Source organism: Geotrypetes seraphini, chromosome 11 (genome assembly GCF_902459505.1).
Source record: "Geotrypetes seraphini chromosome 11, aGeoSer1.1, whole genome shotgun sequence".
Taxonomy (NCBI): domain Eukaryota; kingdom Metazoa; phylum Chordata; class Amphibia; order Gymnophiona; family Dermophiidae; genus Geotrypetes; species Geotrypetes seraphini.
The window spans coordinates 40,063,498-40,090,307 of record NC_047094.1 but is presented as its reverse complement, the minus strand read 5'-3'; positions in this window follow the sequence as shown (position 1 = coordinate 40,090,307).

Here is a 26,810-nt window from a genome sequence, read left to right as displayed (position 1 = left end):
TATGGGAGGATGCAGCGTTTCTGGGGGGGGGTTGCACCTGAATCCTTGCTTTACGCTCCCTTTTAGAGGGTTCAGGTTCCTGTGTCTTTGGATGGGTGGCCTGGCTGGGGGGCTGCCTGTCGTTAGTAGTTCATTGTCTCTTGTAGTTTTACCGGGGTTTTTTTTTTTTCCTAATGACTAAGTTGACTGTCGCTACCCTAAATGTGGATGGGATTCACTCTCCGATTAAGAGAAAGAAGATCTTGAATTGGTTCCGCAAGAGGGGGACTGATATCGCCTTTGTGCAAGAAACCCACCTTTCCGCTGCAGAGCATCTTAAGTTGCGGAGGGATTGGGTAGGCGAGGATCTGATCTCTCCGGCGTTGGCGGGGGCGTTCAACGCGCTCTCTGAGACTCGGGGTTTGGGGACTCCTAATATGGCCCACGTCGTATTGTTGCCTAAGCCTGGCAAGGACCCGGCCCAGGTGGGTTCTTATCGGCCTATTTCCCTTCTTAACCAGGATGCTAAACTTTTTGCTGCACTCTTGGCGAGGAGATTGAATGCCTTTTTGCCGCTTTTGATCCATGAGGATCAGGCGGGTTTTGTGCCGGGCCGCTATGCGACGATGAATCTGGTCAAATAGAGGGGTCTATTCATCAGTGGATTAGTAGCTTGTATATACAGCCGCAGGCCAGACTTTTGGTCAATGGTCAGTTTACTGCACCATTTGCTTTGGGACAAGGGACGCGACAGGGCTGCCCGCTGTCCCCTTTACTTTTTGTGTTGGCTATTGAACCGCTGGCTGCTCGAATTCGGGGGGATCGGACGATTCAGGGTATTCGTATTGGGGGTCTGGAGAGTCGCATTAACCTCTTTGCTGATGATATTCTTCTTTATTTGGATCAGCCCCGTCGGGATCTGGGCCGGGTCCTTGCTTTGGTCCGCTCCTTTGGTGACCTTTCGGGGTTGCGGGTTAACTGTGATAAGTCTGACCTCCTTCCCTTGCGGTCCACCAGGGTGGAGCCCTGGCATGCGAGCCTTGAAATTCCACCGGTGAAGGGGCCGATGCGTTACCTTGGTGTATACTTAAGTCCAGATCTTAAGCTTTTGTACTGCCATAATGTAACCCGTCATTTGGAGGCGATTCAGAAATTGTGTGATAAATGGAGAGACCTTCCGCTGGGTCTCTCGGGGCGGGTGGCGTTGACAAAGATGGTCCTCCTCCCCAAAATTTTGTATCTGTTGCAGGCGGTGCCGCTTTGGGTTACTGCTAAAGATGTGCGCCTGTTTCGATCGATCCTCTCTTCCTTCATTTGGCGTCATAAGAGGGCCCGGATTAGCTATGCCACTTTGGCGTTGGATAAATGTAGGGGGGGTCTGAATCTGCCTGATCTTTGCTATTATAATGTCGCCGCTTTGTTTCGCTTCATCCATGAAGGTTGGTCGGGTTGTTATAGATTTTCGTCTCAGGCCTGGGTGGAGTCCTGGTGTGCTCCGCACTCAGTTCTGTCTCTTCTGCACGTTTCGTTGTCGTTAGTCCCGGGAGGTGGGGCTAAGTTTGCGTATCTTCTTCCCATACGGCGAGCGTGGCGGTGGTGGAGGAGGCGGCAGGGGAAGACTCCGGCCGCTTCTCTTTTCTTACAGTTGTATGGTAATGCTGATTTTCCCCCGGGAGTGGGTCATGCTTGGTTTCGGAAGTGGGAGCAGAGAGGGGGGTAGGACTCTTCAGGATATCCTTGCCGTGGGGGGGGGTCATTTTCCCTCTTTTGCCCAGTTGCAGTCCCATTGGCATTTACCTCGGACTCATTTCTGGGCTTACCTTCAGGCACGGCATTATTACTTGTCCCTTGCTCGTCGCTGGGGGGATGCTTGGCTCTGTGGTCCCTTGGATGTACAATTTTTTCAGGTACCTCCGGCCTCTAATAAATTATCTACCTGGTATCGGATCCTGAAGAACGCTTCCAATCTGGGCCCTATTGATCGGCTGGCGTCCCAGTGGCAGACCGAGCTTGGCACTACTCTGGACCAAAAGGCTTTTCTTGATCTCTTTGCCACTATGCATGCCTTGGGGGGTTCCACGGACTTCCGGGAAATGCAATTAAAAATTTTGCATCGGGCTTATATTTCCCGGGTTAGGGGAGCTCGTATGGGCCTTTGGGAGGCAGCGGTTTGCACCAAATGCAATCGTTTCTTAGGTACCCTAACTCATCATTTTTTGGAATGCCCTTCTTCTGAATTGTGGCTGCACATTCTTCCTTTTTTGGAGCGTATTCTCCGGAGGGCTGTGCCCTGGTCTTATGGGTTTCTGCTCTTGGGAGATCAACGTGAATTGATTGAGGGGGGGGGGGCTCACCCTTTCCCAGCACAGGGTTCTCTACATGGCTGTCTTGGTGGTCAAAAAGCTTCTGTTGCAACACTGGGTGGATGTTTCTGTGGCATCCTTTCCCCAATGGAAGGCTCGTTTGGAGGAGGTGGGGCGGTACGAGCTTCAACGTATCCCTCGCGCTGGGACTTTGGCCCACCGCTGCTATCGAGATCTGTGGCAGCGGGTGTTGAGGGTCTGTTCCAGCATGGAGACAATGGGTACGGCTGCCTCCCCTTGAGTTTTCATATAGAGGGGGCTGTTGTTCTATATGTCGTTCCTTATGTCCTTTGGTTTTCGCTTTCCTGGGTAGCTGCATCGGTGTGTGTGTGGGAGTGATTTTTTGGGAGTGTGGGTGTCTGGCAATTCGAGTGTGGTGTGTTTGTTGTGGATGGTGATGAGGGTTTGGTAATTGGGTGTGTCTGTTTGGCGGGGTTTAATATCTCAAAATATCAATTGTGATGGGCAGCCACCCAGGGGGGTATTGTATTGAGCACCATTTGCTGTCATTATCTTTTGTACTACTTTTGGCTGCTTTGTTCTCTGCTTGTTCTGCTCATGGTTGTATGTTCCTTTGCAATTGTTAATAAAGATATTTACAAAAAAAAAAAAAAAAAGAAATTCCTAACTTTACAGATAGGAGCACCATCTATGTAAAAGATATGTAAATTAATTTAAGGAATATGTAAAAAGGAATAGAAGGGAAGAACCGTTAAACAACAGAATTCAGTTAATAAAATAAAAAGAATAGGGGTAAAAACAATGGAATAAAATTTAAAATAATTCATAAACTGGATAAAAAAAAAAAATTCAAATAAGTTCAATTTCCTGTTGCCTCAGCATATTTTAAATAATCCCAACGGCAAAAGACCAGATGGGACAGATATCAGCTTGGGCTTTCCAGCTGCTGCAGCCCTGACTCATCGCTTCAAGGCAGAAGATGCACAGGGATAGAACAATCCAGCGACAATGAAGGTATGTAATATCCATGCAGATCTATTTCATGCATATTCATTAGAGATGTCTTGAACCTCTGACCTGTTTTGGCACCTGAGGCCTGAACGCATTAGAGGATCTCAGTAACTGCTGTATTATGACATGTTCTACAGTAACTAGAATTTTGTCTATGACAAGCACACCGCATATACCTCATTCCAAACTTCCTCCCTATCCCTTTCCATTCCCAGCCCCTCCATCACCCTGATCCTCAAGATTCAGTCTCCTTCTGCTCCTCTAACCCCACAATCGATCCCCTCTCACTCCCCATCCTCAAGATTCCTTTTTATCTCCTTGAGATCCTTCTCCGTGTTCTTTCCCACTTATACCAGAGGTATGCATCTGTGAATTTGCATTCAGTTCATTTGGGTGCCTAAACATTGAAAGTGCACGCAAATTGCTTATATGTATGTATACCTACAAGAATGATTAATTTTCATGCTTGAAAAAAGTTGTAGCATACATACAGTATGTATGCAAAAGAACAAATAGATGAAATGAGCACAAGCAAATGCAGAACACTTAGAAAAACTTTGATTAAAATTAGCATATACTAAATTTGGGGGGTGAGGGAGGCACCCCTAATTCCTAAGAGCTCTTTACTCTCTGTTTCCCTCCCTCTACCAGGATTCATCTTCATTTTCTTCCCCATTCTCCAGATTCACTCCATGTGTGAGCCCTCTCCCCTTCTATCTCATTTCCCCTTTCACTAAGCTGCATTAATATAATTTGGAACATAAGAAGTTGCTGCTGCTGGGTCAGAGCAGTGGTCCATGGTGCCCAGCAGTCCGCTCACGCGACAGCCCTTAGGTCAAAGACCAGCGCCCTAATTGAGACTAGCCCTACCTGCGTACATTCTGGTTCAGCAGGAACTTGTCTAAGTTTGTCTTGAATCCCTGGAGGGTGTTTTCCCCTATAACAGCCTCCGGAAGAGCGTTCCAGTTTTCTATCACTTTCTGGGTGAAGAAGAACTTCCTTACGTTTGTACGAAATCTATCCCCTTTTAACTTTAAAGAGTGGGTGAACAATCTGTCTTTATCTACTAAGTCTATTCCCTTCAGTATCTTGAATGTTTCGATCATGTCCCCTCTCAGTCTCCTCTTTCAAGGGAGAAGAGGCCCAGTTTCTCTAATCTCTCACTATACAGCAACTCCTCCAGCCCCTTAACCATTTTAGTCATTCTTCTCTGGACCCTTACGAGTAGTACCGTGTCTTTCTTCATGTATGGCGACCAGTGCTGGACGCAGTATTCCAGGTGAGAGTGTACCATGGCCCGGTACAGCGGCATAACCTTCTCCTATATGTTTGTGATCCCCTTCTTAATCATTCCTAGCATTCTGTTTGCCCTTTTTGCTGCCACCGCGCACTGCGCAGACAGCTTCATCGATTTGTCGACCAGTACTCCCTGTCTCCAAGTACCGCCCTGGACATCCTGGATTCGTGTATAAGATTTTTGTTACCGATAAGAACTTATATCACTTGGATAAGGTGTTTTAAGCAGTTTACAATCAGACATTGAAGTATTTTCCCTATCTGTCTTGGTGGGCTCACAGTCTATCTAATGTACCTGGGGCAGTGAAAGATGAAGTGACTTGCCCAGGGTCACAAGGAGCAGCACAGGGTTTGAACCCACAACCTTAGGGTGCTGAGGCTGTAGCTCTAACCACTAAGTTACACTCTTCATAAATACATAGAGAATGACAGCAGATAAAGACTATGCCCCTCTTTTACTGAGGTGCGCTATGTTTTTTAGAGCACGGTAAATATTAGCGCATGCTAAACACGTGCTAAATGCTAACGTGTACATGTTATCCTATGGACGCGTTAGCGGTTAGCACTAAATGCGTGCTAAAATGCTTAGCGCACCTTAGTAAAAGAAGTTTAGTGCATACTAACCATGCACTAAACACTAATATGTGCATGTTAGTCTATGGTTACGTTAGCGTTTAGCACGTGCAATGATTTAATGCATGCTAAACGTGCGCTAAAACGCATAGTGCACCTTAGTAAAACAGGGGGTATAAGGCATATCTAGCCTGCCCATCCATACTATTCACTATCTCTTCTTCATCCTTAGAGATCCTATGTGCTTGACCCATGCTCTCTTGAATTCATATGCAGTCTTTATCTCCACCTCCTCCACCAGGAGACCATGCCACAAATTAACCATCCTTTCCATAAAGAAGTATTTCCTTTGATCACTTCTAAGTCTATTTTATTCCCCCCCCCCAAAAAAAAAAAAAAGATAAAATAAAAATAAAAACAAAAACTTCCATATATCATGTTCCCATAACTGCTGAGGGTTTGGGCTCTTTTGGACAAGAATTCTCGATCACATGCCATTTGATCTTTTGTAGTTTGTACTCCTAATTCATCGATTGTTGTATTTTTGTTGGGGAGGGGAGGATTAAGATGTTATTGGGTGATTTCTGTATCAATTTGCTGTATTATTAAACAATTTAATAAAGATATTTCAAATAATTTGACAAGATTTCCAACATAATTAGTGTCCATAACTTGTATCCATCAAGATTCCCTTTCCTGTACTTGGATAACATCTCATATTCGTGTTTGAATCTTTTACAAATGTGCATGTGCGTATCTTTAAATCTGCAGTAGCCAACAACACATTCTTCAAAGTATTAATTTGCCCAGCTGAGCTCTGTGACTTCGTCATCCACTTTGGGTCTTGTCCCTCAGCCTTCTTTGTCTTTTTTATTTATTTATTTTCTCCAATGCATTTTGTTTCTTATACTGTTGTACATTTCATAACATCAAAGATATATGCCTTTTATAAGGGCTATGCTTTCTGTTTACAAGGTCTCTTTCCTGGCTTCCATTCTTCAATTATTCATGTGATATTCACATCTAATATGCATCAGTGAGCTGTCTCAATGGAGATCGGATGAGCAACAACATAACAGCTTGCCTGGCTTACTTGGACTCATAAAAGTGTATGAGAGTATATGTATGTGGAGTGCAAAAAGGGGGTTAGCATGGGATCCCATTGAATAGAAGCTTTTTAAACTTTGATCATTAATTTCTTATCAAAAACTGAACATGTTAGAGAAAAAGGGGCTTTCTAATGATATTATTTTTTGTTTGTTCATATGGATGCCTGAAAGCTGGGTGAAATATTTGCTCCACTATAACAAAAGAGAAGCACAAAAATAGTAAACCACTTGTTACAGCAAAACAAAACTACCAGTAGAAAAATTATAAAACTACAGGACTTTTTTTTACTAAAGTGCATTAAGTTTTTGGAAAACTTAAGGTGCAGTAAGTGTGCAGTCAGTGCAGTGTGGACATGTCTAGTATCTAACCTTCATTTGCCACACAGGGCAGATGCTTACCACACAGCACTATCATACATGCAAGAATCATAGTGAAGAACTGGTTCATAAATTTATTTATTTTTTTTTTTTAAATTGTGGAACGCATTCCCCATGATGATCCAGTTTCCTCCAATATCCAATCTTTCCTCCCAATCCCTGCTCCTGTGGTCTGATCCCCCTTCCTCATCCCTTTCCTGACAGATTGGACCTTCTGAAGTCCCCCCAATTTGATCCTTTCAATAGTCAAACCCCACTTACTGACTGCCAATTCTTGCCCCCCCCCAAAAAAAAACAAAAAACAAAAGGGAAGTAACCTTGAAAGAGATTTGGGTGTACTGGTGGACATAACAATGAAGTCAACGGCATAATGCGCAGCAGCCGCGAAGATGGCAAACAGAATGTTGGGTATTATTAAGAAGGGTATTACGACCAGAACAAAAGAAGTCATCCTGCCGTTGTATCGGGCAATGGTGCGCCCGCACCTGGAGTACTGTGTTCAATATTGGTCACCGTACCTTAAGAAGGATATGGCAATACTTGAGAGGGTCCAGAGGAGAGTGACACGAATGATTAAGGGCATGGAAAACCTTTCATACACTGAAAGATTGGAGAGACTGAGGCTCTTCTCCCTGGAAAAGCGGAGACTCAGAGGAGACATGATAGAGACCTACAAGATCATGAAGGGCATAGAGAAAGTAGAGAGGGATAGATTCTTCAAACTTTCAAAACATATAAGAACAAGAGGGCATTCGGAAAAATTGGAAGGGGACAGATTCAAAACAAATGCTAGGAAGTTTTTCTTTACCCAGCATGTGGTGGACACCTGGAATGCACTTCCAGAGGACGTAATAGGACAGAGTATGGTACTGGAGTTCAAGAAAGGATTGGACAATTTCCTGCTGGAAAAAGGGATAGAGAGGTATAGATAGGGGGCTACTGCGCAGGTTCTGGACCTGTTGGGCCGCCACGTGAGCGGACTGCAGGGCACGATGGACCTCGGGTCTGACCCAGTGAAGCCATTGCTTATGTTCTTATGTTCTAAAAACCAACCCCATCCCACCAAATTCCTCATATAAAGACGAATGACCCCTTAGCACAGGGGTGTCACTCAGTCACATAAGGGGCCAAAATCTAAAACATAGGCTAAGTCGCGGGCCAAATTTTTATTAAGATACTTAGGGGTCCTTTTATTAAGGTATTCTAATCGATTTAGCGCGCGCTAAATGCGCACCCTAATAAAAGGATCCCTTAGTCTTAGTAGAAGTATAGCAAAAATAATAGATTTACTGCTATAAAAATTTAATATCCTATAACTAAAAAAAAAATAATAATTTCAAAGTTACTCTAGAGCACTAATACTATTACTTGTATAACAAAAAAAAATAAAAACGTGGGTAAGAACCCGACCCACCACCATAAAATGCATTACGTTTTTATTATAAATAGCAAGGACATGCTATCATTTCATTGCCCATCTCTAGTTCACGATTCTCTTCCTTTATTTCTGTGCAACCTTAATTAGATAAGTGACATCACTCTTTGGGGAGTTCTTATATAATAACGAGTTAAAGACAGGCTCACCTTTCGGAGTCGCTCCATCAGGGCGCTCTTGATACCGCTATTATCAGCGTTTCTTTTTTTTTTAGCTCTGCCCTCAAGTCTATGACCCGCAGATCACTCAGTTTTTGCATCTCTGGGCTGCCGTCCTGTGCCGGGCTTGCTGCTTCGGCCCCACTTGAAATTGTCTGGCGGGCCAAATTTTATTACACCACAGGCCAGATTTGGCCCGTGGGCCAGAGTTTGACATGTCTGCCCTAGCAGGTCTGGGCAGCAACTGAGGGAGGTAACTGTCATTGCTGACCCCTGAGTAGATGCTGTGGTGTTTGGGGGTGAGGTGAGGATAGGACTTTGAAGGGTCATGATTTGACTGTCAATGGAGTGAGGTTTGTCAGTCAGAGGGATCAGATTTGGGAGGGGGGAATTTAAAGGAGTCTGACCTTCCAAATAGGAGATGGAGAAGGGGGATAAGATATCAAGGAGGGATCAAAGGGCCAGGAGGTATGCTTATCTAGCACTGCATCTTGAACTGCAGATAGTACGGCTAAAGTTAGCATTTCCTCTTGAAGTAGAGCTATGGGCCATATTCTGTAATTGGTGCCTAAAAAAGATAGGCGTCTAAAGTTATGCTCTTGGGGCCTGATTCTGAAAATGTGCATCCTGATGGTAGTCGGTGGAAGGTGTCCTTCCGCCATCTCTCAGCCAGTCGGGATGCACTTTAAAAAAAAAGAGGGGGAGAAGGATGCCTACGTTGTAGGCATCAGTGGTGCATCTACAGAGACATGTAGGGACGCTTAAGCATCCCTGTAGGCATGAGACAGTTGCCTTAAATGTAGGCCTGTAACATGCTGGCCTACATTTAAGGCGTCTGTTCAGTGATGCAGACGCAATTCTCTTTAGGATGACGATGCGTGATTGACATGTGATCAGCAGTCACCTCTTAGGCATCCGCCAAGTTCAGCACTAACCAGATATTTTCAGCATTACTAACTGGTTAAGTGCCATAGAAAATGACCAGTTAGGCCCAAGCAAGCAATTTATTCAGCGTGAAGCCTTTTCTGACTAGTCAAATTGCTTTAGTTATTGACCCCTATATATACTGTATATAATTCAAACCAGGTAAACGTGCCTATTTCAATCCAATATCTATCATCTACCAAAGCTAAACTAAACTAAACTAAACCTTAAGTTTATATACCGCATCATCTCCACGGAAGTAGAGCTCGGCACGGTTTACAAGAACTTAAAAATGAGAAAGGGTAGGAAAAGGTTTACATAAGTTTATAAATCGAGTGGAAAAGTAAGGGAAAAGAAATTACATGTTAGAGAAGAGCCAGGTTTTTAGTTGCTTGCGGAATAAGTGGAGGGAGCTCAGGTTCCGCAGCGGGATAGTAAGGTCATTCCAGAGACCTGTGATTTTGAAAAGAAGTGATTTTCCCAGTTTACCTGCGTGGAGAATATCATGTAGGGAGGGGAAGGATAGCTTTAATTTATGGGCGGTCCTGGTGGAGTCAGGGCACGAGGAGTTGAAAGAAAGTTGGATTAGGGAAGAAAGGATGTCGTGAATAATCTTAAAAGCCAGGCAAGAGCATTTGAATTGGACTCTGGAAATCACTAGGAGCCAATGAAGATTGGCCAGGAGTGGGGAGACGTGGTCAGATTTATGTTTTGAAAAAATCAGCTTGTCTGCCGTGTTCTGAATAAGCTGGAGTCTTTGGAGGCTTTTTTTTGTTAAGCATAGGTAAATGGCATTGCAATAGTCAAGTTTGGAGAGGATGATGGATTGGACAAGGACAGCGAAATGTTTTTGGCGGAAGAAGGGTCTTGCTTTCCTTAGCATGTGGAGGCTGAAAAAGCATGATTTTGTCAAGGAGTTGAGGTGGTTGTTGAGAGAGAGAGAGGAATCGATAATGATGCCAATGACCTTGCTTGAGAACTCAAGGTGTAAGGCAGTGCCTGAGGGCAGTGCGAAGAGGGTGGGCAGGTGTTCTAACTTTGGGCCGAGCCAGAGTAATTTTGTTTTTGATTCATTTAGTTTCATCTGTACCGAGAGGGACCAGGAGTGGAGTCTCATTATGCAGGATGTTATGTTATCGTGGAGGTTGGTGAGGTTCTGGTCTGTTTCAAGAAGGACAAGGATATCGTCGGCGTATGTGTGGATTGTTTCAAGGGGGGAAAGTTGGAAGAGCTTCAATGAGGACATATAGATAGGGGAAAGGGGTGATCCCTGAGGGACACCGCAAGAAGGAGACCAAGGTTTTAAATATATATTTTTAGCAAGTATTGGCAAAATGTTATGGTTTTATTTTGATTTATTTTGTGATTGTAGCATGGATTTTTTGATGTTCTGTATGCTCTTTTGACAGTCTATGAAACTTTAGATTTAACAGTTCTAGCCAAATTTTGCTCCAGGCAATTCCCTAACATCTCCAAGTGAATTTCTGTATTTTCTAAAGCGCTGCTTCTATACGTAGAAGAAGGTTCAGGATCAATTTACAGTGCATTTTTCCTCTCAGCTCTGCTTTGCATGAAACATTATGAGTCTATTGCAAAAGCTGACATATTTAAGCCTTGAGATACACATCAGCATGAAATACAATGCAAATATTATCAAGCAGAAGTCATCCAAATATCACTTTAGGCAAAATAATCCACTTTGCTGTATTTTAGGGATATTGTAGCTATCAGTATCAAAGTCTTGCTTTTCACACCATTGCTGGGGCATGTACACAGATCTCCCTAAAGGTTAAATATTACCCACAGAACAAAACTTAATGAACGGTGCGAAAGAATTTCACAGTTTGTGTAAGACAGAGCTGCCTACTCTTTTAGAAATGTGATTATAATAGCTCTTCTGCAGTATTAACATTGTTTGCTTTAATGTAGATGATTCAGTTAAATCTGTTAAGCGAGGTCCCACTGCAGGTATGAAAAATGTGTTTGCTTTCAGAGCAAAATGATATTTGTGTTCTAATTAAATGTATGTAAACTAAAGCCCCTAACTTGAGGCGTGCTTTAGGCATCCTTGTGGCGCAACTGGCAATCAGCGTTACTTAGACACTACATAGGCATCATACAGACGTCTCTGCTAAGATAAAATCTGCTTAGCTATAATCTCACAGTTAGCTGAGACAAATGACTGGTAACTCAATGGCTTAAAGCACTGCTTTCATTGTCCCAAAAGCCAGAATCTCAAGTCGGGTTCAATAAATGTGGCATGGATTCGAATACTGCTTTTTTTATCAAATGCAAACTCAACTTTTGGAATAGATTGTGCTGTTTGAGATGAGAATTAGATGTGATTGGTCTGTCATTTTTATTAAAATGAGTATTTTGTCAGCTGAAGGACATGAGGGAGTCGAACCCAGCCTAGACTCACACCCCAACCTTAATTCTAACCGCTGTGCTACAGAATCAGGCATAAAATCATAGCAATTCTAATTGGATTATACTGTTCTGTTTAGGCATCCTTTGGGCAGTAGCATCAGCGTGCTTGCGGCTCCATAATGGAGCGCCTGAAGCATGCCAAATTGGCTGCAGCTCAGCATATCTCAAGCTGTCAGAGTAGGAAATTGACTAAAAGAAGCCACCAAGTTAAGGCACCTGGTTCATCTTCTCCACTTCTCATCTAATCTTATGTTCTCAAATATTATGCTGGTTGCAGGCTGTGAGGCAGGAGACATACCAGCTACCCTGTTTGCCACCCCCACCCCCTTTGCAGCCTGGGCCTCATGGAACACTAGATAAGACAAAGGTCAATGTGACCAAGTAGCTGAAGTGGTGTTTATTAAGGAAACACTAATGCCTGGTTGCTACTCAATATAAATAAGCTCAAGGTGTAAATGGTATAAGATTTTTATTACACAGTCCAGGAAAGCAGCATGCAAGTGTAATATCAGGCAACAGCAGTTCGATGAGATGGATGACAGGTATGCATAGTAAGCCACTCCTAGGTCCAAGTTGTTACTGTGGTAGAATTGTTAAGGTCCCAGAATCTGCTCCTGGTAGAAGGCAGGCTGAAGAAAAAGGAAGATGGATTGAGACAAATTAAGAGCTGATTGGTGAGTTTTAGGCTGTGTTTTACAAAGGTGCACTAAATCCACTCATGCGCTAACTACTAATGCATCCATAGGATAACATGCACGCGTTAACCTTTAGCACATGCTAACTGCGTGTAAATGGTGCCTAAACGGTGCCGCTTAAGCATCTGTGTTCTATGGATGCCTAATCGACACCTAAGTCCCAATTAACGCTTGTTAACACCCTCAAATCGCTCATTATCCACTTAAATTGGACACCTACAACACGCCTAAAGTTAGGCGCAGTTTACAGAATCGGGGCCTAAATGCCTATAACCTTGCAGGTGTGTTATTTAATTTGGCTCATACATATTTCTCAAAACTTTCCAAATCTTCCTTGATATGCTCAAAAGAAAACTAATAGAAAATGTGGGGCTCATAATCAAAAGAGAAAAACCTCCAAAAACTGGCTTAAGTCGGCACTTGGATGAACATTGTCAAAATACGTCCAAGTGCCGATAATGAAAACAGGTTTTGGACGTATTTCTAAATGACCTAAGCCTTCATAGTGCCACTAAACGACCAAACCTAAATGGGGCGTTTCAGGAGGAGTTTCAAGGGTGGGAGTTGGGCAGGATGAGGACCGGCTTAGAATTAGTCGTACTGCATATATAACCGAAAGTTATAAAGCCCAGCATAGACGAAACTTGGACGTTGTGACTTAGACCATTTAAAACATGGTCTAAGTCACAAAAACCCACCTAAAGTCACCAGATAAGCACTGCAAACACATAATACAGACCCCCACACACTACCCCAGTGATCACCGACCCCCCCCCAACCTCATAAAAATCGTAATCACACCTTTAAAATTCAGCCTCTAGACCATCATCATCTGGCCGCCTGGCATAGGAAAGCCTAGTCGTCCAGCACAGAGGCAGCTTAAGCCATCTTGGGGGTGGGTTAGGGACCCATGGAGAGGAGGACCATGCCCATAAAGCCCTGTAATCACTGCATTGATACTTAAACATGTGCACTCCCCTATGCACTCCCAAAACCCTTTTTTTACTGGCATATAAGTGACTCCTGCAGCAATAAGGGCTATTAGGGTGGTAGATAAGTGGGTCTAGGGGATTCTGGAGGTGGTTTGGAGGGCTCACTGTGACCTATAAGGGAGCTGTAGTGAGGAGAAGACATGGCACCCTTTTTGTGAAGTTCACAGCAGTGCCCTGTAAGGTACCCCACTATTTAGGTGCCGTGTCTGAGTGTTCAGTCCATCACTTTGCAGACCCCTCCCACGTCCAACAGGGCTTGTTCTAGGCATTTTTGACTTGGACGAAAAGTTGGACGAAAATGTGGTATAAAGATGGACGATTTAGCGACATGGATGATCAGATCAGCAGGATGTATAATTAGACAATTTTCTAAAGAAAAAAAATTTTGGATGTATTTTTCGAAAATGTGTCCTAGCCTGTTTTTTACTTTGGACAACTTGTGACTTAGACGAAAACGGACTTAGACGTTCCTTTCGATTATGCCCCTCTCTATGTTTACTGAAAGAGCCAAGGTATGAATAAAAGAATGCTTTGAAATATTCACAGAGGGCTCCTGTGGCATATTGAATTCAATAACACATTTTAGAAGACTTTTAGAATGTTATGAGCTTGATGTCACGGATTGTGGAAAATTGTGCGGCCTGGTTGTGCGTCAGTCATATCTTATCCTCGTAATGGGTTCTGTTCCCATCTTTTAGTGTGTCATTACAGTGATGGCCTACACCGAGGGAAGGGAGGCAGCAGTAAATAATTTCAGCTGGTTATAGGATCGCCTACAATACACAGTTGTTCCAGATCCGGAGACCTAGGAACTCTTTTATCTAGCCGAAGAGCGTGGGCTGGCCCGGTAAATACACCGAATCCCATAGGGATTGAATGGACTTCGAGGCATTTGCTGCGGGGCACTCACTACCGCAGCTTGATAAAAGAGGCCCTTAGAGATAAGTTTCCAACACCTGTCTAAAGCTACCTTCCTCCAAAAAATAAGTACTAATGTCATCATTAAAACATACATCTATTCAAAATAATTCAATAAATCCACTTTATATAAGTAAAAGGGGCTATTAATCCGTTCACCGTTCAAGCGGCACTACCACTTGAAAAACACCCTAAGCTAACAGCAAATAGATGTTTTGGTTTTTATTTTTTTTTTTAAATTGCTTCTGGGGTACTTTTGTGGGTCCACAAGCGAAAAACCTTCAAAACAGCAAGATGCTACTTTTGAAACTTCAAGCACACAGGCTCAAACTTTTATACTAACATTGAGGTCACACCTAAACTTAGGTGAAAATTTTATAACTAGTGTTTAAGCCTGTTACATTAACGGGTGCTAGAATAGATTAGTCTGATCCAGTATGGCTATTCTTCTTGTGTCTTACCCCCTTATTCAGGCTCCCATTTCCCATTTTACCTTCCCTATTTCCACCAACTTAAAATTCTGTCCCCTTTCTCTGTCCACATACCTCTTCATGTTTTCAAAATCAGACATGCACTATGGTTGCTTTATCCTATTAACTTTTCATTCTAATGGCTTCTCTCAGGCACTTTATGGATTTTAGTGCTTAATCTTAAACTCGAATACATACCATGGCACTTTTTCTTTTCGGCCTTTTTTGGCACAATTTTTTTTCCTCTTATGTTTCTTGTCAATGTTTCAAGCCTCTCTATATAGCATGATCACACTTGGCTCACTCGTTTTATCCTGCAGTCGAGTATAGACACTAATATGCATGCTTCAGATTGGCATCACAGTCACTTCTTATCTTTTCATCTTTCTCTTTCTCTTTATCATTATTCATTATTACCTCTTCCTTTTAAGACCCCCTGAGAAAGGCGTGTTCTCCGAAACACGGACCGTGTAGGGTCCGGTTGGATTTTTACCACTGTATTTTTTATCATTGTACTTTTTTCATTGAATTTTCGTGCTTTTATATGTCAGTATATAAGAAATTATCTCCAGAACATCGGTATCCACAGTTTTTTGTTTTTGTTTTCATCGGAGGATTGTTTTCACTGTGGATCATTGGGTCTCCCCATTTTTCTTTGTTGTGCTCCCTTTCTCTGTCCTTCACCTCCATAGAACTCCCTCTCCATTCCCCCTTTCCCCATCAACCTTTGCTTCTGCATCTTCACTTATTCTTCCAGCTCCTATCTTCAGCCCCTTTCTTTCACATGCCCCCTTTTTAGCCCCCAGCTTCAATCCCAGTCATTTTCTCTCACATGTCCCCTTTTGTAGCCCCCTTCTCCCACCTCCCCCTTTTTTCATCCCCAGCTCCTTTCTCTCACACATTCCCTTTTTATAGCCCCCAACCCTAACCCCCTTCTTATGCTTGCTCTTCCAGCCCTCAGTTCTAGCCCCAGTCTCCTTATCACACCTGTCTTCCTTTTCAACCCCCAAATCCAGACCCAGACCCCTTATCTCCCAAGCTCCAGCCCTCTTCTCCAAACTGTTTTCTTTCTCTTTTCTCAAGAACCCCTCTTTAAAGCCTCCTTCCCTCACATGACCTCTTTTTTCCAGCCCCAGCTCCAAACCCCTTTTTAGCACACCCCCCAGCCCCCTTCTCTCATCTTTTCCCTTTCAGCCTCCAGCCCCAGCCCCCTTTTCTCACAAATACTTTTTACAGCCTCCTTCTCACACATATCCCCTTTTCTGCCCCAGCCCCCCTCTCTTACACATTTCCATTGTCAGCTCCCAGCTCCTTTCTCTAACATGTTCCCTTTTTACAATACAGACCCCAGCTCCACCCCCTTCTCCTTTTTCAGCCCTTAGTTCCCTTCTCCTATTTGACCCCTTTTGCCTTTGAAGTGTGGCTTGGACCCTGGTCCAATGAAATCAGTTCTCTTTCGCTCTGGAATACTGACAGCATTGGATCTTCCTCTGACATCACTTCCTAGGCACTAGTCCAGGAAGTGATGTCAGAGGAAGAGCCGATGCTGGTGTGACAGCAGGTTGTAGGGTTTCTGCTCATGCCGGAACGTTACAGAGGTCTAAGGAAAGGGAAGCCGTGTGCACATTCGGCAGTGGAGGATGGGGAAGTAACAGGGGTGTGGAGAGGACGAGTATCTGCACCCTCACCAAGGCAGCACCCGGGTGAACTGCCCCGCACCCCCTTAACGTGCCACAGGCACTAGGGCAACAGTAATGCTTGACCCTTAATAATTTTAAAAAAAGAAAAGAAAATTGACCATTTTACAGCTGTGGTAAAAGTGACCTTAGCAGCAGGAAAGACCCATGTAAGAGTGAACTAAAGCCACTTTTTGCCACAGCTTAGTAAAATGGACCCACTAACCCCCTGTTTTACTAAGGTGCGTTAACTGATTAGCGGGTGCTAAATGCTAATGCTTCCATAGACTAACATGCATGCATTAACGTTTAGCGCGCACTAATTGGTTAGCAAACCTTAGTAATACAGGGCCTAAGTTGCAATCCCCTATACTTCAGTGCCCAAGAACATTTCTGCACATGCTGATAGACTTGTTCCCATTCTGTGGCCTGCTTTCTGAACATCAGTTTTTGCCACATAAATTACTACTACTACTACTACTACTATTTATCACTTCTATAGTGCTGAAAAGCATACATGGCACTGTACATTTTTACATTTAATAGATGGTTCCTGCTCAGAAGAGCTTACAGTCTAACTTGGACAGACAGACAGACATATAGGGTTGAGGATGCAGAACCCAAGGTGAGAGGAGTTAGGAGTTGAAAGCAGTCTCAAAGAGATGGGAGTGATAGTTTTGGGAGGCTACCTTTGCATCTTTAATGAACTCCAGAAAAACTTCACCACATTTACTATCATCCTTGTGGGAGATGAAGGAGCAAGAGGAAGGTGGGTAAAATGGAGTGTTATTCACATGCACCTGACTGTCATGCACTCCCAACCAGAAGAGGTTCATATTTTACGTTAACAAAAAAAAAAAAAATGTTTATGTAAATTGACTTTGCATGCATTCATTTTTAGCTTTGCATGCATTACTCTAATTTTGCTGAATGGGTGCTACCAAATGTACATCCGTAACCAATATGGTCTCTCAGGATTTAAGTGACTTTCAGGTGCATAAGTAGCCAATCCTTATCCGCTCTTCTATGAAACCGCGCTAGTGGTTTTTAGCGCACAGAGCCATGCTTAATGGCCCATGCTGCTCCTGACGCTCATAGGAACTCAACGAGCATCGGGAGCAGCGTGAGCTATTCAGTGCGGCTCTCTGCGCTAAAAACCATTAGCGCAGTTTCGTAGAAGAGGGGGTTAGTGCACTTTAAATTAGTATATAATCTTTGTGCACTAGTAGAAAAATTGTGCACAGTGATAATTTCTTGTATATATACACTCCCTGTGGATATCATATTAAAAAATTGTGAAAAGCCAGATAGATTCAATGAAAAAATGACAGCCACACTTAGCTTCAGTAGTCCAGGCAGTGCGTCTGTATAAATTTTAGACTCCACTTGCACGTGCTCCGTAAGTACAAGGTGCATAAGTAGGACATTTCACCCATTTTCCAGTGGCCTTCTTCACCAGTCCCTGATTTATATTAATCTCCATTTCAGCTACTTAATAGTGCTAGTTCCCATATGTAAATAAATGGTGATTCATTACCATAGTGGCAAAGAAAAAAAAAAACAGATTTCCTTGATAATTATGAATAGGTAATTACTTTTCTCTTTGCTGTCGCTGTGAGTAACAGTTTCCTTCACTTTTGTCCTTAGCTACCTGAATATATATTGCTTTTTGTACTTTTTTTTTGTTCTTTTTCATTAAATGAAGCAATTAAATACTGAAGTTCCTCCCTAAATCACAGGAGCCAAGCAATGGTGCTTTGTTTTAATAGAAAACATTATTGTTTTCTGCAGTAATATCTTAGTTTTCAGTTGTGCTTTTTATTTTATCTTTTCCTCATAGGTCTCTTTCCCATTATTATCTTCCTGGGCTTAATCAAAACCTGCCTCATCTCCGCACAGAATGGAATGTGCTTTAGACCAGGGGATTCTGACAGCCCTCATCTGCCTCCTATTGGGCTTATGCTCGCTTCCACATAACCATTGCTTCTTCTAAGCTGTGCAGTTATAGAGCGGAACTTCTGTATACTCTAGGGCAATGTGCAATACTATTGGTCTGATCCAATGTATAATGAAGCCTGTAGGGCTCAGAGCTCATATTAGAGAAGGCTTTGTATCCAACTCTGTTTGACTACTGCTACAGCCTTGCAAACTGAGTTTGAATTGTGGCTCCATGCAAGCTTGTTTAATTTCTATCAAGAACCTCTGTTTCAGAGGGAACGGCAAGTAAAGTTCACACCCTCAGAGCTTTAATGTACTAAAGTGTGGTAAGCAGTTTGCAGAGCTGGGTACAATACCTTTTTTCCATGTAGAGCTTACCGACCAATGCCGGAAAGAGTTTTGCTTAGAAAAAGATGTGTGTATAAAAATCTGCACGGCCAATAGTGTACAGTTCATTTAGCGGATATACTCATGTAGAGGTTTCAAAATGATTTAGTGTCCCCTCTCTCTTCCCTGGAAAGAGGGAATGGAAAATGCATTTACATTCTTTACAGACAGAAGTGGACAGATATTTAATAGTAGACATTCAGAATATAGCTGTGAAAGGGGAAGTATTACTAATAGGTGATTTTAACATGCCAGATGTTGATTGGGGTATCCCTAGTGCGGGTTCTTCTAGAAGTAGGGAGATTCTGGATTCTCTACAAGGAGAAGTGTTGATAATGAAACCCAAGCAGGATGGGGCCATCCTGGACTTAGTATTTACAAATGGGGAAAGTGTTTCTGATGTTACATTGGATGATCATCTAGAATCCAGTGATCTTTACGTGGTGTGGTTTAATATTAAGACAGGAAAGCTAGGGACCTCCCTCCACTTCAAAATCACTGAGCTCTGGAACAACCTTACCTCCCCTCTTCGGAACTTGAGCTCTCTCCAAGTTTTCCACAAACATCTGAAAACCTGGCTTTTCTCAAAAAATGTAAGTCTCCCTCCAACTTAGGAATCAAGGAAACTCTTATATCTTGGCATCCCAAGTCCTCTAAATTTTCTTCACACTTCTACCTCTAACCCTCTGTTGTAGTTCCTTCCTATTTCTCCTACTGTAAACCGCGTCGAGCTCTACGAACGTGGAGATGATGCGGTATACAAACCTAAGGATTAGATTAGATTCGATTAGATGTAGAGAGGGCCCATTCAAAAGTAAAGGTTCTAGATTATTTTAAAAAAACTAACTTTGCTCAGATGGGGGATTACATCAAGGAATTGTCTGGATGGGAACATCTGGAAAAGTAGAAAAGCATTGGGCAAAACTGAAAGGAGTTATTATAAAAGCAACAAACCATTTTGTAGGGAAAGAAAGTAAAAGTAAGAGAAAAAGAAGGCTGCTTTTTGGTTCTCAAAAGTAGTAACTGAGAAGGTAAAGAAAAAGAGGTTAGTTTTCATAAACTACAAAAAATTGAACGATGTACACTTCCCCCTCCATATTCGTAGTTTTGATGTTCGGGCCCCCCACCTCGAGAATCGCTCATTGGCATTTAAAAAAAATGGCCCTGGGACTTGGAGGGAGGTGATCAGAGGCGGCGGTGGGGCCATAGGAGGCGGCGGAGGGGACAATCAGAGGTGGCGTGGGGGCGATCAGAGCATAAACTTTACCTGGTGGTCTAGTGGTGATGCGAGGCAGGAATCTAAAGTCACCAGATAAGCACTGCAAACACATAAAACAGACCCTCACACACTACCCCAGTGATCACCAACCCCCCCCCCACCCCCATAAAAATATTAATCACACCTTTAAAATTCAGCCTCCAGACCATCTATGGTAATTCCTGGCAGCCTGGCATAGGAAAGCCTACTCGTCCAGCACAGAGGCATCTTGGGGGTGGGTTAGGGACCCATAGAAAGGAGGACCCATGCCCATAAGCTCCTGTAATCACTGCCTTGATACTTAAATATGTGCACTCCCCTATACATCCCCAAAACCCTTTTTTTACTGGCATATAAGTGGCTCCTACAGCCATAAGGGCTATTAGGGTGGTAGATAAGTGGGTCTAGGGGATTCTGGAGGTGGGTTGGGCTCACCAAGACCTATAAAGGAGCTGTAGTGAAGAGAAGACATGGCACCTTTTTTGTGAAGTTCACAGCAGTGCCCTGTAAGGTACCCCACTATTTAGGTGGCATGTCTGGGTGTTCAGTCCATCACTTTGAAGACCCCTCCCCCATCCAACAGGGCTTGTTCTAGGCATTTTTGACTTGGATGAAGGTTGGACGAAAATGTGGTATAAAGATGGATGATTTAGTGACTTGGACGATCAGATCAGCAGGACATATAGTTATACGATTTTCGAAAGAAAAAAAATTTGGGACGTATTTTTCGAAAATGTGTCCTTGGCTGTTTTTTTACTTTGGACGACTTGTGACTTAGACAAAATCGGATTTAGATGTCCCTTTCGATTATGCCCCTCCATGTATATTGGTTTTTTTTTTTTTTAAGACTAATGATAGCTCACTTTTAAGTGACTACACTAGTTCAATTTAATGAGTAGTACCTGTGGGCGCTTGAAGTCTTTTCCCACCCATAAAAAATTTCTGTAGGATACTGCAATGTGTATAGGCTTTGTTTGTAGATGTAAGATGTAAGATGTATATGTAAGATGATCTTAAAGTAGCCAAACAGGTTGAAAGGGCAACAATGAAAGTTAGAAGGATGCTAGGGTACATAAGGAGAGGTATAGCCAGTAGGAAGAAGGAGGTATTGATGCCTCTGGTAAGAACTCATTTAGAATATTGTGTGCAATTCTGGAGGCTGCACCTTCAAAAAGATATAAACAGGATGGAGTCGGTCCAGAGGAAGGCTACTAAAATGGTTGGTGGTCTTCATCATAAGGCGTATGGGACAGACTTAAAATCTCAATATGTAAGATTTGTAGGAAAGGCGGAAGAGGAGATATGATAAAGAGATGTTTAAATACCTATGTGGCATAAATGTGCATGAGGTGAGACTCTTTCATGCGAAAGGAAGCTCCAGAATGAGAGAGCATAGGATGAAATTAAGAGATGCTAGGCTCAAAATTAATCTAAGGAAATACTATTTTTACAGAAAGGGCAGTAGATGTGTGGAAGTGGTAGAAGTGGTGGAGACAAAGACAGTGTCTGAATTCAAGAAAGCGTGGGACAGGCATATGAGATCTCTTAGGGAGAAGAGAAGATAGTAGATGCTGCAGATGGGCAGACTGGATGGGCCATTTGGCCTTTATCTGCCATCATGTTTCTATGTTTTTATCCTCTATTCTATTCCAGTCTTATATTCTGCTAAAATCTTATGCAAGGCGGATTACAATATAAGAAGCACGAGTCACATATCTCGGACTAACAGTTGTGGTAATAAAAAAGAATGTAAGTCATTGTGCATTACTAGACAAGCAACCTTAACAAAACAATATTTTAACCTTTTCTGGAATTCTAAGTAATTCCTGCCAAATCTTAAAGAAGTAGATAATTAATTCCAAAATGCCATCATCTGATATAATAAAGTGGAAAACTGTCATACTGATTTCAATTTATGACCCATTGGAAAGCACAGCAAAAAATAAATAAATAAAAGCATTATGACTATTTTTGGAACATGAAATAAAGTAATAAGCTCAAATTGATAAAATGGAGCATCCCCTGTTAATATTTTAAACACATTCTGACTTTGAATTGAATTTGTGCTTCCATTGGAAGCCAATGTAGCATAAAATAGAAAGCTTTCACAGAATCATCTTTTCAAATCAAAAATTAGATGAACTAGTTGATAAAGAAGGGATTTAGAACATCCAGCCAAAACAATGTTATAATAATCCAATCCCGACAGTATCAGAGATGTCACAAAGTCCCTGATTATATAAACAGCACCTACTGGTAGGTGCCTAGATCGGGGGATAGATTTCATACGAACATAAGAAAGGTTTTTTTCACCCAGAGAGTGGTAGAAAATTGGAACACTCTTCCAGACTCTGTCATAGGGGAGAACACCCTCCAGGGATTCAAGACAAAGTTAGACGAGTTCCTGCTGAACCGGAACGTGCACAAGTAGGGCTGGTCTCAGTTAGGGCACTGGTCTTTGACCAGAGGGCCGCTGCGTGAGTTCCAAACTTGCTTTGAAGGATGGACTAGGCTCTGGTGTCAGTGCAAGGCTTCCCAAGGGAAGTACTTCGAAGGTGACCATAGTGATATTCAGCAATGAGGTATGTAGCACTTTTTCTAGGATGAGTTCATGAACTTAATTGTCAGACCACGTATGCCAGCACCTAAAGGTTTTGAAGTCTACCAGCATCTAACTCAAATTAGGCACTGCTAAGCACGATTCTATAAATGTTGCCTAACTCTGAATGTGCGGTAGCTGCCGTTTCCCTAGGCTCCTCCAAATTTAGGTGCCATTCATGGAATCAGGCCCAAAAAGCCTAAAAGCAGAAGGATTAAAATATTTCTGCACCGCTCTAAACAGTCCTTTTATAAAGCTGTCCTGCCACTTGTAAAATTGGATTGTTTAATTATCAACTTTTGCATAAAATGCTGTTTAAGTTGTCTTTCATCAGGCCAACTATTGCCTAAAACTAGCAACAGATCAGAGAGATAGAGGGAAAGATAATATCCAGTGGATACAAAGGTCAGGGAAGCAAAAGAGAAAGAAGTTCCCTCTCAAGGTCTATCTTTGTTATAGGTAAGTTTCAAGTTTAAGGGCTCCTTTTATCAAGCCGCGCTAACGGTTTAACGCGCATAATAGCGCGCCTTAAACCGCTGGCCGCGCTAGCCGCTACCGCCTCCTCTTGAGCAGGCAGTAGTTTTGGGCCAGAGCAGGGGTTAGCGCGTGATAAAAAGTTGCGTGCGTTAACCCCGCTAGCACGGCTTGATAAAAGGAGCCCTAAGTTTCAAGTTTATTGGGTTTTTTTAGGTTCATAGACAAAACCGCGGAAGACAAAGGCGCGCGCCGAAACTGAGCGCAAGATGGAAGCATTCACCGAAGAAAGAGTGTTTTTAGGGGCTCCGACAGGGGTGTTTGTTGGGGATCCCCCCCCCCCGACTTTACTTAATACAGATCGTGGCGGCGTTGTGGGGGGCTTGGGGGGTTGTAACCGCCCTCATTATACTGGAAACTTAACTGTTTCCCTGTTTTTTAGGGAAAAAGTGAAGTTTTCAGTAAAATGTGGGGGGTTACAACCCCCCAAACCCCCCACAACGCCCCCACAACGCGGCGCAATCTGTATACACCCCCCGTCGGAGCCCTTTAAAACAGTCATTTTCTTCGGCGCACGCCTCCCACGTTGCGCCCAGTTGTCTGCGCGCACCTTTGTCCCGGCGCGCTTTTGACCTGACACCGTTTTTTTATATACCACCTATCAAGGTTATCTTAGCGGTTTTACAATCAGGTACTCAAACATTTTTCCCTATCTGTCCCGGTGGATTCACAATCTATCTAATGTCCCTGGGGCTAGAGGACTGAAGCCTAAATTCTGTAACCAGCGCCTCATGTTAGGCACCTATTTTGGAGGCACTCAACTAGATAGGCGCCTATCTAAATAGACTAACAAGCTCAACAAAGCTTTTTTATCAGCACTAATTGAAACTTAGGTGCCTATCAAGAAAGAGCAATTCTGTAACAAGGCGCCTCTAAAGATTTAAGCGGCCTTCAAAAAAAAGGCGATATGCATGCTAGACGTGGGCGTGGCTTTGTGTTAGGCGCCTTGTTACACAATCACTGCTCTTAAGCATGCCTAAGCACTTGCCTGGGCGCCTAACTTTAAGTGGCGTCTAGGGCTGGCCTATTTGTTGGGCTCCTCCAAACTAGATGCCGCTCAGCGTGATTCACTAAACAGCAACCAATTTTACTAGAATCGCGCTGAACGGCGCCTAATTCGGCACCTACCTTTTGGACGCTTCTTATAGAATTTGCCCTTGAGTGACTTGCCCAGGGTCACAAGGAAGGGTGGTAAAGAATCGGTACTAATTTTCAGACTGTTTCTTAAATCTGTCATGGTATTTGTCATTAGATTTACAGTAAAAAATATCCAGAATGCAATTTGCTGTTCATTTTCTAGATGGTTCGACCCATCATTTCAGCTTTCATTAGCTCCATTCTGTGCTGCTTTTTGATACCAAGGGGTCCTTTTACTAAGGTGCGTTAACTGATTTAGTGCATGCTAATCGATTTAGCACGCGCAAATGATTAGCGCATGCTAAATGCTAATGCGTCCATAGAATATAATGGGTGTGTTAGCATTTAGTGTGTGCTAATCATTTGCGCAGGCTAAATTGATTAGCGCGCACTAAATCAGCATACGCTAAATCAGTTAACGCGTCTTACTGAAAGGTCCCCTAAGTCATGTATTGGTTGCAGGAGAAAAGGAACTAAAGCCAGGATTCACTAACCTGCCCGATCGGGCACAATCCGGGCCCGATCCAGGCAGGTCCGGCGAATTCAGCAAACTCCAACATGCAGATGAGGGCGATTGGAGGAATGCCCCCATCTGCAGGCATGGATCACGCTCTAGCCATCCCTGCACATGCGAAGACCATCTTTGATGGTCTGAGCATGCGTGGGACCTCTGGGTCATCGGAGTTGTTGTTTTGGGGGGGGTTTCTTCTTCTGTTTTTTTACACTGAGCGCAGCCAGGGAACCTGAAAATTGCTGGACCTCAGGGGCAGCATAGATTTTTTTAAATAGGCGGGGAAGGGTGGGAGAGTTGGGGCAGGCAGGCAGGGTTCGGGTTCGGGGCTGGAAGGCAGGCGTGTTCGGGGCAGGCAGGCAGGCACGTTCGGGGCTGCAGGAGGCATTCGGGGCAGCAGGAGATCGGAGCTGACAGGGCAGAGAGCAGGGCTGCAGAAGGCAGGGCAGTCGCAAAGGGCTTCAGCAAATGGTCTTCAGAAGTAGCTTTTTTTTGATCGGTCAGCCCAGTCGGTGTTGCAGGGTTTTGTTTAGTGAATCGCGTCCCTGCCTACCTTGCATGCCGTTGCCCTCATTTGCATGCGCGGATCGGAGGATGGTCGGAAGACAGTTAAGTAAATCAGGCCGGGGTAGCTAAGGGGGGTCACAAGACGTTCGGTACACGATCAGTTTGCTTTGTGAATCTAGCCCTAAGGGACCCTGTCTATTAAGTATTTTTCCCACAAACACAAAATGGGAGAAAATCTTCAGTATATAAGCCCCTAAGTTTGTAAAAAGTACTTGATGATTGTATGTTCTTTATAAGATAATTGTTAGGAAGCAAAGTTTGAAATTCCACAGCATCCTTCCAAATCTCTTGCCACTTTCCCATCAGGGACAGATCCTGTTTTACAAGCTCTGGCATTACCGATCTGATGCTCCTTAAAGAGCTTAGCTCAGTTATTGTATCCTACAGGGAAAAGGGCTTCAATAACATCCAAAGCAAATGGTTCATTTAAAGACAAGTGAGACAGGTTGTTTTTCAGATAGGTATCTTCACTGGAGTTGAACTGCTGTTCCAGTTATATTATCGTTCGTTGAAGGTGCTGTAGATCAAATCTTATCCAGCTTGTAGAAATCACCTATTTCCTCCTCCCCTCCCCCCCTGTTCTTTGTAACCGTTCCCAATTTGGTTCCAGTGAATATGTCCATTAACCCTTTAGGAGTCAGTGTCAAGATACTTTAGCAAAGTACAGAAACCCACTGTCCCTATCAGAAATGGAATTTAGGCATTCAAACACAGCAAATATGATTAGTCAATGTAATTTGTGACCATTATTGTTAAGTATTTTTTTCACAGGCAAAAAAATTGGCAAAAACCTTTTGAAATCAGGTCTTTAAAAATCTAGAGGCCATGAGTTTGAAAATCTTCATGATTACCGTACTCAAGTGAAAGCAATTGTTTCCATTGTCAGTTTGTATTTATATAAGACCAAGAATACAGAGTTCTAGTTGCTTTGGTGTTTCCAGAGAAAAAAAAGTGAATTTGTTGCAAAGGTTCTTACTTTTTATTGAACCAGCATAAGATCTGTCCAAAGAGGTAGCAAAGAAGTCGGTCCAGAGGAAGGCTACCAAAATGGTGCTTGGTCTTCATCATAAAGCGTATGAGGACAGACTTAAAGGTCTCAATATGTAATTTATACTTTGAAGGAAAGTCGAGAGAGGTGATATGGTAGAGATGCCTTAGGCACATGGGCTGGGTTGGGCCTATGTGTCTAAGTCCCCGCCCACAGGAGGGGCCTAAGGCAACTGGGCCATTTCCGGTTGGCCCAGGCGCCTAAGGCCCCTCCTGTGGGTGGGGTTTGAGGCACCTAGGCCAATCAGGCCCTTAGGCCCGCCATTCTGTGGATGGCAGGCCTGTTGGATGGATGGGTTTGGGACCCGTCCATTCAGCCAACTTTTTTAAGGTACAGGGGGGTTCAGGGGTGGGGGGGTGGTGTCATGGGGGTCAGTGGGTAGGGGGGCTGATCAGGGTTTGGGGGGGCAATTGTGGGAGGGCATCATGGGCAGGACAGGAATGGGCTCCCTCCTGCCCAAATC